Source organism: Pinus tabuliformis, chromosome 6 (assembly GCF_031772625.1).
Source record: "Pinus tabuliformis cultivar Carrire ecotype Pingquan chromosome 6, CPIR1, whole genome shotgun sequence".
NCBI lineage: Eukaryota > Viridiplantae > Streptophyta > Pinopsida > Pinales > Pinaceae > Pinus > Pinus tabuliformis.
The window spans coordinates 1,489,958,046-1,489,973,667 of record NC_142292.1 but is presented as its reverse complement, the minus strand read 5'-3'; the positions used below and the strand labels follow the sequence as shown (position 1 = coordinate 1,489,973,667).

Below are 15,622 nucleotides of genomic sequence, written 5' to 3'. Positions count from 1 at the left end.
TTCATGGACTCCAGAAGCAACAAAGGCCTTCGAGCATCTTAAAGAGGCAATGTGCCAAGCACCGGTCTTAGCTACACCAGATTCACAAAAATCTTTATTGTGGAATGTGATGCTTTAGGAAATGGAATTGGTGTTGTTTTAATGCAAGATGAAAGACCCATTGCTTTTGAAAGTCGTCCAATCAAGGGAAAGTTTTTACACAAAGCTATTTATGAGAAGGAAATGTTGGCAATACTCCATGCACTTAAGAAATGGCGACCCTACCTAATGGGAAGACACTTCAAGGTAAAAACGGATCATGATAGCCTTAAATACTTTTTAGAACAAAGATTATCCTCTGAAGAACAACAAAAGTGGGTCACAAAGATGTTGGGTTATGACTTTGAAATCATCTACAAAAAAGGGAAGCAAAATGTGGTGGCAGATGCACTCTCAAGAAAGGATGAGGATGTGGAAGCATTGTTGTGCGCCATTTCTATTATCCAACCAGATTGGATAAACGAACCAAGGGAGGAATGGAAGAATGACGAAGAAGTGTGGGCACTTATTCTAAAGTTACAACAAGACTCCAGTACATCTGGTACATTTAGCTGGCAAAATGATTTGTTATGGTACAAAGGTCGCTTATACCTCTGTAAGAATTCCCAGCTAAAACAAAAGATTCTTATGGAATTGCACACTTCTCCCTTAGGAGGGCACTCAGGATTTTTAAAAACTTACCACAGGGTTAAGAAGGAATTTGTTTGGGAGGGCCGTAAATCAGATATTCAAAATTTTTTGGCGGAATGTTTGGTTTGCCAACAAAATAAAGTTGAAAGAATTAAGACACCGGGTCTATCACAACCTTTATCCATTCCAAGCCAACGTTGGGAGGAGGTTTCAATGGATTTTATCACAGGTTTACCCAAGTCTAAGGGAAAGAGTGTCATCATGGTGGTAGTTGACAGACTTACCAAGTATGGACACTTTTGTGCATTATCACATCCATTTAAAGCCAGTACAGTTTCTACTACATTTATGGAAACAATTCAAAAGCTACATGGAAACCCAAAGATTATTGTAAGTGACAGAGATCCCATTTTCACTGGAAATTTTTGGACATAATTATTTTCTTGTCTTGGTACTCAGTTAGCTCATAGCTCATCTTATCATCCTCAATCTGATGGGCAAACTGAGATAGTAAACAAATGTTTGGAAGGATATCTTCGTTGCTTTGTATCTGATAAACAGACATAATGGGTCAAATGGTTGCCTCTGGCTGAATGGTGGTATAACACTTCCTTCTATACAGCAACAAAAATGACCCCATTTATGGCACTTTATGGATATCAGCCACCATCCATCACATCATATTTAAGAGAAAATTCTAAGGTTCAAGTAGTGGAACATCACATCGAACATCAACAACATGTCCTCCAACTCTTAAAGGATAACCTCGTGTTGGCACAGAATAGAATGAAACAACAGGCAGATCAACATCGCAGTGAAAGAAGTTTTGATGTAGGTGATTGGGTATTCCTACGGATACAACCATATAAGCAAATGTCCCTCAAGCAAGCTAAGAAGGATAATAAATTATCACCAAAGTATTATGGTCCGTACAAGGTGTTGCAAAAGATTGGTACTATGGCATACAAATTGGAGCTTCCTGCAGCTTCTCGATTGCACCCAGTTTTCCATGTTTCATGTTTAATGAAGGTTATAGGCGACAAGCTCCCAGTTCAAACAATATTTCCAGAACTTGACGAGAAAGGAAAAATTATATTGGAACCAGAAGCAGTCACAGAAACAAGAACTCGATAGTTACGAAATCGATCAGTTTCGGAGTATCTTATCAAGTGGAAGAACTTATCTGCTGAAGATTCCACATGGGAGGATGAGAATTTTATACAGAAGCATCCAGAACTACTGAAGCGTTGAGGACAACACTTTTTTGAAGGAGAGGGGCATGTTGGGTCCCTATAATACTAGTGATTACCCCGTTACTATTGTAGTTGTATCCCTTATTAATATTGTTGTGCCCCTATTACCCCCATATTGTTATTACTGTGCCCCATAGAATCCCTCTATTGTTATTGTTGTGGCTTTATATTATTATTGTTAGGTTGACTAGGTTATATTGTGACTCCTTAGACTCCTATATATAGAAAGGAGGTTTTGTCATTTGAATCATCCAAGAATTGCTCATTTATGTAATGTAAAGGAGGTTTCCCCCTCGAAGAGGCCGAATTCTAAGGCGTGGATCTCTTTTTTCTATCTTTTTGTGAGCTCGTTTCATAACAATATATATCTCCCTTTGTCTATCTATATCACCCCCAGAACATACACTCTCTTTCTCAAATCTATATATCTATCCCTCCCTCCTCCTCTCCCTCCCTCTCTCTCTCTCTCTTCAAACCCTTCTCTCTCTCCCCCTACTTCTCTCTCTTTCCCCCTGTTGTCCTCTCTCCCTCTCTCTTAATCTTACTTATCACTCCCTATCCCTCTCTCCGCCTTTCTTTCTCTATGTATTTCTCCTTACCTCCCTCTCTCTCCCCCTCCAACTCCATCTATCTTTCCTTCCATCTTTCCACTCTCTCACACCCTCTCTCTTCATTTCTCTCTCTCCCTTTTTCTCCCACCTCTCTCTCTCTCTCTCTCTCTCTCTCTCTTTACCCTTCATCTTTGTTACTATATCCCCCCTCTCTCCTTCTCTTTCCTTTTCTCCCCCCTTCTCTCCATCTCTCCTTATTTGTCTATTTATCTGACACCCAAACACACACACTTTCTCTCCATCTCTCCCTTTTCACTCCCTCTCTCTCTCCACTTCTCACTCTCCGTGCCTTTCTTATTCCCTCCCTCTCTCCTACTTTAACTCCATCTCTCTATCCCTCCCTATCTGATCCTCTCTTTCTCTCTCTCTCCTCTTCTCTCTCGTCCTTCTTCTCTCTCACTTTCTCTCCTACCTCCCTCTCTCTTCCCCCATCACTCTCTATCTCTCTCTCTCTCTCTCTTTTCCCTCCAATCCTCTCTCTTCCCCCATCACTCTCCTCCTCTCTCTCATCCTTCCTCTCTCTCCCTTTCTCTCCCATATCCCTCTCTCTTCCCCCATCATTCTCTCTCTCTCTCTCTCTTACCTCCAATCCTCTCTCTTCTCCCCCCCTCTCTCTCCAACTATGTTACTTTATCCCTCCCTCTCTCCTTCTCTCCTTTTCTCCTTCTTTGTCTCTTTATCTCACCCATAAACATACACACACTCTCTCAATCTCTCCCTTGTCACTCCCTCTCTCTCTCTAATTCTTACTCTCTATGTCTTTACACTTCCTCCCTTCCACCCCCTCCAACTACATCTCTTTATCCCTCCCTCTCTCCTCCTCTCTATAAATTCCTCCCTCTCTTCCTTCCTCTCCTACCTCCCTGTCTCTTCCCCCATCTCTCTCTCTCTCTCTCTCTCTCTCTCTTCCCTCCAATCCTCTCATTATCTCCCTCCCTCTCTCCACTCTCCATATTTGTGTCTCCCTCTCCCTCTCTTACCCTTCTCTATCTCTCTCACTCATCTCCCTCTCTCTCTCTCTCTTCATTCCTCCTCTCCCTTGTGACTCCCCCTATCTCTCCACCTCTACCACTCTATGACTTTGTTCTTCTATGCCATATATATCGAGAGTTAATATATATTATAATATAACAAATTTAATGTTGTATTAATCTAAAGTTATTAAATTTAATAATATTAATATTATAATATATTAATATGAATATTATATTTAATAATAATAATAATATTTTAATATTAATATTAGGGTTAATAATGTTTTTTTGCATGGTATTAATAATAATTTGGCCCATAGGCTTCACCTAAATAAAACCTCTTTTTTGAGTGTTCATAAATATAAAGTGGATTATGGAGTAAATATAAAAAGAGGTTTATTTATATTTTTATTTATTTACCATACCTCTTTTATTTACCATAGTATTTGGACCATAGGCTTGGTATATAATTAGATGTTGATTTCTAATCCTATTTGATATATTTTTATTTATTTACCATACCTCTTTATACCTCTTTTATATTTATTTATTTACCATACCTCTTTTATAAATATGGTATTTGGACCATGGTATTTAGCCCATGGTATTAAAATGGTATTTGACCCATAGGCTTCACCTAAATAAAACTTTTTTTCCTCCAGTTTATTTATGTTTTTATTTGTTCACCATATCTATTTTTTTAGTGTTCTTAAACCTCTTTATATTTTAAATTTATATTGTGTTTATACATAATAATAATTAGATTGATTTTAGATTAAAAATGTTAAATGTTAAATGTTAAACATTACATTTTAAATGTTTAAGTTTACATTTAAGGAAATATTAAAAGATTTTGGGGCAATATTTTCGATCCTTTGTGTTGAATTAACCTTTTCCCTTTGATTTAAGAAATTACATTGACTTTAGTAAAGACTAAAATTGTTTAAAATTTTACTTTATTTGGAATTTTAATGTGGTATTTTTTTTTGTTAAAAATAAATTTATGATCCATTCAAATTCACGTATATGACAAAGGAACTATTAAAACCCTAAGATAATTTACTATCCATTCAAAGACATAGCTATATTTTAATAATTAATCTTAGTCCATTAATAAGATTAAAAAATTATATATAATTTAAGATTGATTGACATTAACTAAAACTATTTTTATTATTTTTTGAGGACAAAACATATTTACACTATAAAGCATTCCCTCTGAAAACAACTCCACTCCCATGCTACCCATGTGATTATGGATCATTGATTTTGGTATTAGACGATTAAAATAAATGTATACCATCCGATTTTAAAAAAAAAAGTACCAGATAATTTACTATCCATTCAAAGACATAGCTATATTTTAATAATTAATCTTAGTCCATTAATAAGATTAAAAAATTATATATAATTTAAGATTGATTGACATTAACTAAAACTATTTTTATTAACTAAAACTATTTTTATTATTTTTTGAGGACAAAACATATTTACACTATAAAGCATTCCCTCTGAAAACAACTCCACTCCCATGCTACCTATGTGATTATGGATCATTGATTTTGGTATTAGACTATTAAAATAAATGTATACCATCCGATTTAAAAAAAAAAGTACCAGATAATTTACTATCCATTCAAAGACATAGCTATATTTTAATAATTAATCTTAGTCCATTAATAAGATTAAAAAATTATATATAATTTAAGATTGGTTGACATTAACTAAAAGTATTTTTATTAACTAAAACTATTTTTATTATTTTTTGAGGACAAAACATATTTACACTGTAAAGCATTCCCTCTGAAAACAACTCCACTCCCATGCTACCCATGTGATTATGGATCGTTGATTTTGGTATTAGACGACCCATGTGATTATGGATCATTGATTTTGGTATTAGACGATTAAAATAATGTATACCATCCGATTAAAAAAAATATCAATTAGTTACAATTCAATCCAATAGTGGATTATAATTCGTTCCCAAGGGCGTCAACCATCATTTTAAAATCCTGTGGGTGTTGTTTCTTTACATGTGTTGTGTTGATAGAAAAAATACAAGGTTGATGTACAATGTTGAGCTACCATAGCCAAGCTTGTTTGGTCCCCACACAACGTAAAGAGTGTTCGTTGAAGTTTGTAAATCGGTTTGCAGAATCTACGCATAAGAGAAGCTGGAACTTGTTAACAAAGGCGACTTACAGAACCATGGAGACCTACAAAAAAACGTATGGCCCTCGAAGGAGAACCATGGTGACCTAACAAAAGCGTATGGCCCTACCCGCCACAAGTCAATGTTTCGAAAACCATAAGAGGAGGAAGGTCGAAGGAGAACCATGGATTTGACAGGTAACCTACTAGATTTAATTCAGTGCCAAAGCTTCTCTCGCCCTAATAATGTGGGATTCATTGCAGGGTTTCGGCACATATTTGTTTTCCATAATGCCGGTGAATCCAGGTCTACATTTCTGAAAGTTTACTGCGTAGAGAAGGAACATGTCTCTTTTTGTGCAGAGAGGAGGTAAATACATGGTTATTTTCGGTTGATTTTCCCTTTCCAACATACTCTAACTAAACAACTTCTTGTATTCCACTCTTTCGGAAATTTATGGTGATGCAGTAACCAGATCCGTTTTGATTCCCTCTCGAATCGTAGTAATAAACTGAGCATTTGTCCAGAAATAGAGCACTTGTGTTCAGAAACTGAGCATGTATTAAATGGCGATGACAAAGCATTTGTTAAATGGAAATGAAGTGACAGAGCATTTGTTAAATGGAAATGAAGTGTTGCTTCATACTTCAGAGAAAGATTTGTGATGAGATTAGTGAACGGGGAGCTGTTTGTTGTCTTCCTTTTGTTTGTGCGAGGAGGAGATCTTGCAGCGAAATAACATAACTGTGTCTGGAGTGACCAATTGTGTGAAACTGCTTCAATGCGATTTCATTTTGTCTTGCTGGATTTCTTCCAACTACTCAAAATAACCTTAATCAACAACAACAAAACCTTACATAAAACTTTATATAATATAATAAAATAAATCATTTTAAACAACATATCATTAAAAAAAATCTTATTTAGTACTAAAGTTTAACCCTAAGCATCAACAACAAATACTTTATATATTATAATAAAATAAATAATTTTAAACAACATATTATGGAAAAGAATCTTATTTAATTGACATGATAATATTTTTCAATCATTTGATAATATTTTTTAATAATTGTTTAACTTTAAATGTATAAACAACTATATATATATATATAGAGGAAATTGGACCTAGGAGGATAATAATCATCTCTTCCCACTACTCAAAATGACTTTAATCAACAACAAAACCTTACATAAAACTTTAAATAATATAATAAAATAAATCATTTAAACAACATATTATTAAAAAAAAAAATCCTATTTAATACTAAGGATTAACCCTAATCATCAACAACAAAAACCTTATAAAAAACTTTATATAATATAATAAAATAAATCATTTTAAACAACATACTATGGAAAAGAATCTTATTTAATTGCAGAATTTCATACATGTATTTGTGAAAATGATTATTTATTCGAACTTATTAAAATTGTCATTAGAGCTATTTTCTTAATTTTTCTTAATTTTAATGATATGGATCACAAAAGCCTAAATTCAATTAATAATTATATTATAATTATATTAATTAGTTGAGTTATTGTCATTAGAGCTATTTTCTTAATTTTAATGATATGGACCAGAAAAGCCTAAATTCAATTAATAATTATATTATAACTATATTAATTAGTTGAGTTATAATTTAGGTTTTCATTCAATTATAGTGTTTATAAATTACTAAGACAATCAATATTTTTGGATATATAAATTTTTTTCTATCCACCCAAAGAGATAACTTCTAACTTCTTACTAGTTTAATCACAGAGTTTGACTAGAGGGTGTCAAGAATTGAACCTGTGACCTCTTATATAAAAACCATTTTTTGTGTGGAATGCTTAACCAACTACATAAACATGCCTATTCAACCATGCCATATTTTTCATTTTGGTGTCCATGTCTTATGCCATTTTTATATCCATGCCTTTGATTTGTAACTTATATGAACAAAAAGAAAAGAATATTAGAACTAAAAGTCATAAAAAAGTCATTGTTGTTTTCAGATTTTACATTAATAATCATGAACATATACTAATCATGATTTAGAAACAATAAAATACGGTTTCTAGTTAGATGATTTTAGCTATTTTTCAGTTTTGTATTTTTAAGAACGCTCAGCTTTGAAAAATGAATTTGCAAGTGATTTTAGTGGAACTTAGAGTAATTGAATTCAACAAATTACATGTAAGGTAGTAAATTTCTAATATCACACATTAATCGCTTATGACCTAGAACCATTCCAATAGACTTTTATTCAAATGAAAATCGGGGTGGGGTGGCTTTGGTGCAACTAGTCAGAGCTAGGCATTATCACAACCATAACCATTGGCTTTGGTGCAGCTAGCCAAAGTTAGGAATTATCACAGTCATAACCATGATATGCATATGACCAAAGAAATGCACCTCAAACTAGCCAAAGGTAGGCATTATCACAGTCATAACCATTGCATGCATATAACCAAAGAAGTGAATCTCAAACATTAAAGGAAGTAAATGGTCGGTTAATTGTCAAATTGTTATGGAGATGGAAAAACACCAAAGAGACACATCTCAAACATTAAAGGCACTAAATGGTCGGTTAATTGTCAAATAGTTATGGAGATGAAAAATCACACATTAATAACTTAAAACCATTTCTACTCAAACATTAAAGGCACTAAATGGTCAGTTAATTGTCAAATTATTATGGAGATGAAAAACACCAAAGAAATACATCTCAAACGTTAAAGGCACTAAATGGTCAGTTAATTGTCAAATAGTTATGGAGATGAAAATCACACTTTAATCACTCAAAACCATTTCTAGTCAACTTTTGTGCCAAAAGGAATAAGTTGGCTTTGATGTGATTGGCCAAAGGTAGCTATTATAGCAATTGGACTGTCACATAAAATTAACAATAACTTCTCTATCTTTTTTTTCAGGATTGATAACTTCTCTATTTTTTGTCACAATTGATAGTATCCTTGAAGATGAGGAAAAATTATTACTCTCTCTAGTTAATGAAGACAAGGTTGATATGCCTTGGAGTGTAACACACTTATAATTGTGATTGAAAATTATTAGAACCTTTAATTTCTACAGTGATTTCATAAGAATAATTGAATTCAACAAATTACATATAAGGTAGTAAATTTCTGATCAAACTGTTATGCACATGAAAAATCACACATTAATTGCTTATGATCGAGAACCATTTCCCATAGACTAATCCGGGTGGCTTTGATGCAACTAGCCAAGGGTAGGCATTATCACAGTCATTTGATGGAGTTAATGAATACAAGCTTGATATACCTTGAGTGTAACACACTTATAATTGTGATTGAAAAGTATTATAACCTTTAATTTATGCATTGATTTCATAAGAATAATTGAATTCAACAAATTACATATAAGGTAGTAAATTTCCAATCAAATTGTTATGCACCTAAAAAATCACACATTAATCGCTTATGACCCAAAACCATTTTCAATAGTCTTTTATCCCAACAGAAATCACAGTGGCTTTGATGAAACTAGTCAAAGGTAGGCATTATCACAGTCATAACCATTGCATGCATATTTGAGATAGACGCTTAACAACACCAAAGAAATGCATCTCAAACATTAAAGGCAGTAAATGGTCGGTTAATTGTCAAATTGTTATGGAGATGAAAAAACACCAAAGAAATAAATCTCAAACATTAAAGGAAGTAAATGGTTGGTTAATTGTCAAATAGTTATGGAGATGAAAATCACACATTAATCACTTAAAACCATTTCTAGTCAATTTTTGTGCCAAAAATGCATTGATTTCATAAATGGTAGAAGAAAGTATTCACTTGCAGAAAAGTTTAAGATAAGATCTTTGGAATTTGGAAAGTTAAGTTGACACCAATCCTTCTCCTTGATTGGACCTTGACATACAATAATGCAGAAATAGATATGGACATGAAAAACCACACATTAATCACTTAAAACCATTTCTAGTCAAATTTTGTGCCGAAAGCAATAAGTTGGCTTTGATGTGATTGACCAAAGGTAGCTATTATAGCAATTGGACCCTCACATAGAATTAACGATAACTTCTCTATTTTTTGTGAGGATTGATAGTATCCTTGAAGAGGAGGAAGAATTACTCTCTCTAACTGAACAACTTTTAACCGAGTTAATGAAGACAAGGTTGATATGCCTTGGAGTGTAACACACTTATAATTGTGATTGAAAATTATTAGAACCTTTAATTTATGCATTGATTTCATAAATGGTGGAAGAAAGTAGTCACTTGCAGAAAAGTTTAAGATTGTTAAACACACACATGGGAGAGACAAAATAGGAAAGATAAGCATGAGAGTATCCATATTATTAACAATGATATACATTTATAGTACATGGCGTGACCCTTGAATTCATATTCCAAATAGTCTCTTGGACTCCCTTTCACTGTTCATTTTCCACACCAACCCTTAGAGGATCAGGTGTTCAACATTGCCCCCCTTAATCCAAAGGGTTGTGTATGAGTCCAAGAAGAGATTGGTAATACAAAATGTGCAAAAAATGCATGGCATCAATAGGATGAATGTGCTCTCTAAAATGTTGGTATAAAGGGTGGTGGTTTAAGGATGACCACCAACACTAGAATGCTTAGTGCAGTTCCAAGAACACTTCCAAGTCTAGCATGAAGCTCAAGTCTTCTGCTAGAGGAATTGCTCCTGATGTTTTGAAGAGGGAAACCTTCAACCATGAAAGGGAGGTCTCACCCCACATAAAAGGGAGAACCTCAGCCTAAAAAGGGAGGTCTCAACCTACGATGGTTTAAGGATTACCAACAACTTTGGAATGCTTAATGCAATTCCTAGAACTCTTCCAAAACTGGCAAGAAGTTGAAGTCTTCTGCTAGAGGAAGTGTCCCCAATTCTTTGAAGAGGTGTCACCGACTGAAGGCATGCTCAAGGGCATATTTGTCTCTGGATACAACTCTAAATCTGGTATGGTAGGTTGTGGCTCAGGCTCGCTTGATGTGGCTTTGAAGCTTGTAAATGATCATCATATCCCCCCTTGTTGGATACAAGGTGAGAAGATGAAGAGATATCAACTGCAAGATTTTTCAATATTCGAGAACAAATCCTATTGTATGAGCGAAATACCTTCTTGGCTGTTGAAGCCCATTGCCAAGAAGTGATCCATCCAAGATGAATATTTGTTCTTGCAAGAGGTTTTTTTCTGAAGCATATGTTTGAAGAATGACTAGTTTTATGACAATGCTTACATGGATGAAGATCAAAACAGTGATCTTTCATATGGCCAAATTGGTCATGGTGTTGGCATTTCAAAATCTGTTGTTGTTGCTGTGGAAGAGGAGCAGAATCTGGAATAGCTGAAGGTGAACTGTCATGAAGAAATCCAGCACTTTGAAACTAGGTAGGATTTGAGTAATCTGGAATATGAAAGGACACGTCCTTGTCATATCCAAGACCAGTTCTGTGCTTGTTGTGGACAAACTCTTCCCAAGGTCTGATGATGGGCTTGGGAAGTGCAAACTGAACTTCTGCATCTACATGTAACTCTGCGACTTTATTGGGCACTAGATCTGAATCAACTGTAACATTTTTGTCTTGTTGTTTATGGGAGTCTATTTCAATCTTCTGAACAGAAACAGGCTCAAAATGGTGACTCCACTAATGTAATTCTTCCTGTTGTAGTTGAGAAACTGTAAAAAATCAATTTGTTCTTGTGCATATTGTAGACAAGTTTGAATTTCTGCGAGAGAGCCTTTGTTGATTTGAAATGTGTCACTAGAAGTAGATTGTATTAGAGTTTTAAAGAACTATAATACTCCATTAAGTCTAGCCATTTTTCTCCGGGTCAAGTAAATGAAATATGCTCGAACCAACTCCTAGCTCTTCAACTGTGTTTACAAGTTCATATGCTCCAAGAGATCGACTAGTCAAAGCAATTCCGATGTACAATACCCACTACTAATCTCAAAACTAAGTACAAGAAATAGGTGTGATAGGACAAGCTTTGAATATTAGTGGGTGATGTCACTAAAATAGCAATGGCACTAATGACCTTATCAAAATTTTGGTTTAAAAAAATGCAATAGAGATTACAATGATAAGGAATTAGGGAACTTGGTATCGATTTCTTCACAATGAGATCAACCTTCAATGAAAAAGATAACTTTTATAGTATGCCTTCGAATTCCCAGCTCATGCTTTGCAATTTACTCAACCACCAACATGTACACAATTGTGGTACCCACAACAAGAAACTCGACTAGGAATGAGCAGTGAGAATAACAACTCATCTAGCCAACAAGGGAAGGGTTCAACCTTTAGATAGCAAGCAACATCAGCAAACAGACTCCTTCCATGTACAGGGAATAGATAGCCCATGAATTTAATGATGACTCGACCCTCTCTTTTTTAAAGTCTATAATAGCTCACTGAACGCTGCCTTGAGCAGATAATAAGTGTCCCTTCTGCATGTACCTCAGGGAATTAATCTTTGCAAGGAAATATGTTGCCACTTAATACTGAACTCGTCCAACTTCAAGAGGAATTCCACGACCAACAAAAGAGAGCCATGCTCAGCTGAAAGGCAAGGGAAACTTGGCCCAGTTTAAACAAGGATCTTGATCAACTTCAAAATGGAGGAAATTGGCCCACTTTAACAAATAAACCTCCAACAAATAGAGAAGGTAACTCGGCCTCCTAGATATAAATTCAGGCTTTTTTATTGGTAAATCTTGGCCATAGAAGTTAGAAAAATATAATGAGAAGGAGTTATAGAAGCCAAAGGAGAACTTTCAAACAAAAAAGATGGTAACTGGCATTTAGCAATTCAGGGCATTTTTTTTATTTTTTTATTTTTATTTATTTATTTATTTTTATCTCACCCAAAAGTACGTGGTTCTCTAGTGATCTAGCGGCCCTCATTCCTTAAGAGGAAAGGTTTAACAAAGGAGGAGAATGATGACGCTTTTCGACGGTATGCCAGATCTCCCCTCTAATGAATTACCAGCTAAAGCAACTGTTCAAACTCAAGATACACGATCATCACCTCCGAGTACTATACAAACTCAACCCCCAGTTCAAACGTTGCAGCATATAGTGGCTCCACTACTTACAACACCAATGGCCCCGTTGGTTCAACCAACCTAGACACATATGAATCTATCAACCACAGCTAAGTAGATATGCTAATCAACGACACATCACTCATCCCTTGACCTCATGCTCCGATCTCTCTTTTTGGCTATTCGCTCTGCTTCACAATCTACTTTTCACTCTATGAAAAATCTTACATCTATCTCTGATACCATGTATAAGAATGAAAAACAATCGGAAACTCATGCACCATGTTAAACTCACAAGTAGAGATAGGAATTCAAAAATATCTAGGATTAACAACTTTCTAAAATGTACTCAAACTAACTGCGAGACTATCTTAATTTACCAATTTACAGGAAAGATTATATTTTAACAAAGATAGTGATTTTGAATGCTTTTTCAGGTGGCGGAGTGCTCTTCTTTGGAGGACATTTCTCACGACAGCAGTGGTTGCTGTGTTGCTGAAGGCATTCCTAAATTATTGTGAAAGTGGTAACTGTGGCCTCTTCGGAAATGGTGGCTTGATATTGTTTGATGTGAGCTCTGTGAAGGTCAAGTATCGGTTTATTGATCTGCTTCCTGTAGTCGTACTTGGTGTTATGGGAGGAGTATTGGGAGCTTTCTTCAACTACCTCCTTGAGAAGACTCTGAGGCTCTACGCCCTCATCAATCGGTACGTATATTTAGATACTGTGATTGTTTTAGTGTCTTAGACCTGGTTTCCAATTTGCAAAATCGGTGGACTTTGTGCAGAGTGTTAATGAATAGCATTGGTATAGGTCTTTGATGCAGGAAAGGACCTATATCCAAAGTTCTTCTTGCCTGTGCTGTTTCCATCTTTACATCTTGTTGCCTATTTGGACTTCCATGGCTAGCAAAATGCAAGCCTTGTCCGACAGCGAAAATGATCAGCGGAGAATGTCCTAGCACTAACATCAAAGGAAACTTCAAGCCATTTCATTGTCCAGCAGGTCATTACAATGACCTTGCCAGCTTGCTTTTCAACACAAATGATGGTGCTATTAAAAATATCTTCAGCTCTGACACAGGAGATGAGTTTCATCAATCATCACTCATGCTTTACTTTGTAACTATTTTTTCACTGGGACTCTTCACATATGGCCTTGCACTTCCAGCGGGTCTCTTCATACCCATAATTTTAATGGGTTTTACATATGGGCGTTCTCTTGGAGAGCTGATTGGATCCTTCACAGACATTGATCAGGGGCTTTATGCTGTGCTTGGTGCAGCTTCCTTTCTTGGAGGCTCAATGAGGATGACAGTTTCATTGTGTGTTATTCTTCTGGAGCTAACAAATAACCTTTCATTACTCCCTTTTATTATGTTGGTCCTATTAATATCGAAGACAATAGCCGATTCCTTCAACAGGAGTGTGTATGACCAGATTGTGCACTTGAAAGGGCTTCCATTCTTGGACAGGCATCCTGAACCATATATGAGGAACCTAACTGCTGGTGATGTTGTTAGAGGTCCATTGATAACCTTGTCTGGAATAGAGAAAGTTGGAAACATTGTCCAGATTTTGATGAATACTAAACACAATGGCTTCCCAGTCATAGATGAACCTGCACTATGAGAAAAACCAGTCTTCCATGGCCTTGCCCTCAGGTCACATTTGTTGTTTTTGCTGAAGAGGAAAGAGTTTCAACCTTCACAGTTTTTTGTTTCTGGAGAATTAATGGAGAACATCTCTTTTGTGGACTTTGCGAAACAGGGTTCAGGCAGAGGTCTGAAGATTGAAGACATAGAAATAAGTGAAGAGGAACGGGAAATGTATGTTGATTTACATCCATTCTGCAATACCTCACCGTACACTGTTGTGGAGACCTCATCATTGGCAAAGGCATTTTCCCTTTTCCAGCATATAGGCTTGCGACATCTCTGTGTGGTGCCTAAAGAATCAGGGGTAAGTGTTTACTAATAGAATTACCAGACATTTTATAGTCTTTGTCTATCTTTCAGCTTATCAACAATATCACATGTTTTTACACATTCTATCCTGATCTTTCAAAAGAACTATGTTAAGTACAACTACAAATCTGTCTGGAGAACACCCTTAATGGCATACACTAAGAATCACTGGTATCTTTGCGTTAGAATTCATTAACTATTCCTCATTTCTGTCCATGCCATTACAGTTTAATAATTTTCTGTAGTGTGTACTCATTCTTGTTTCCTTCCTTTGCAGAGATTTCCAATTGTTGGGATACTAACTTGGCATGACTTTATGCCTGCCCATATCTTTGGCCTTCATCCTTATCTTGAAGAAAGGAAACCAAAAAGGTTCGGAGAATAGATATCTCTATTAAAACAGCGGCCAAGTGACTTCTAACTAAAAAAATTGAAGAGCCGTGAAGAGAAAATTGTGTCAGATGTAATGTCATTATGGAAAACTTTTTTGGAGGATACATCTTGCGTAATTTAAGCCTTGAGTTCGCTAAGATGATAGGTTTTCAGAGAGAGAACTTGTAATACTGTTATAGAAAATGTTGCAATCTTTTATGTAAAGGCTAAAGCATAAAAAAGCATACAATTCAGCTGCAATGTACCTAGAAAAAACTTCAAGTACTTAAATTGATGTAACGATTTGGTCAATCTTTTAAATACAAAAATTAAGTAGAGGGCAAATTTCTAAAACAAAAAATGCTGTAATGTTTTGAAATATTACTTTATTAATAAGCATTTTATTGAAGTATAGCAGTCTGAACATTAATTTTACAATTTTTTCTTGGAATTTGATGGAAAATAACCCATTGGTAGATAACTAGCCTATAAAATTTTACATTTTCCATGTTATTGCGTAGTGCTGACATATAGGGTATAATTTGAAATTGGCCAGTCTAAAATGTG

General features: G+C 35.2%; 1 pseudogene; it reads left to right on the top strand.

Moving 5' to 3' along the window:
- Window positions 1–15,068, top strand: part of LOC149264287 (chloride channel protein CLC-c-like) — a 33,144-nt pseudogene extending 18,076 nt beyond the window's left edge.
- The last annotated feature ends 554 nt before the right edge of the window (window positions 15,069–15,622 follow it).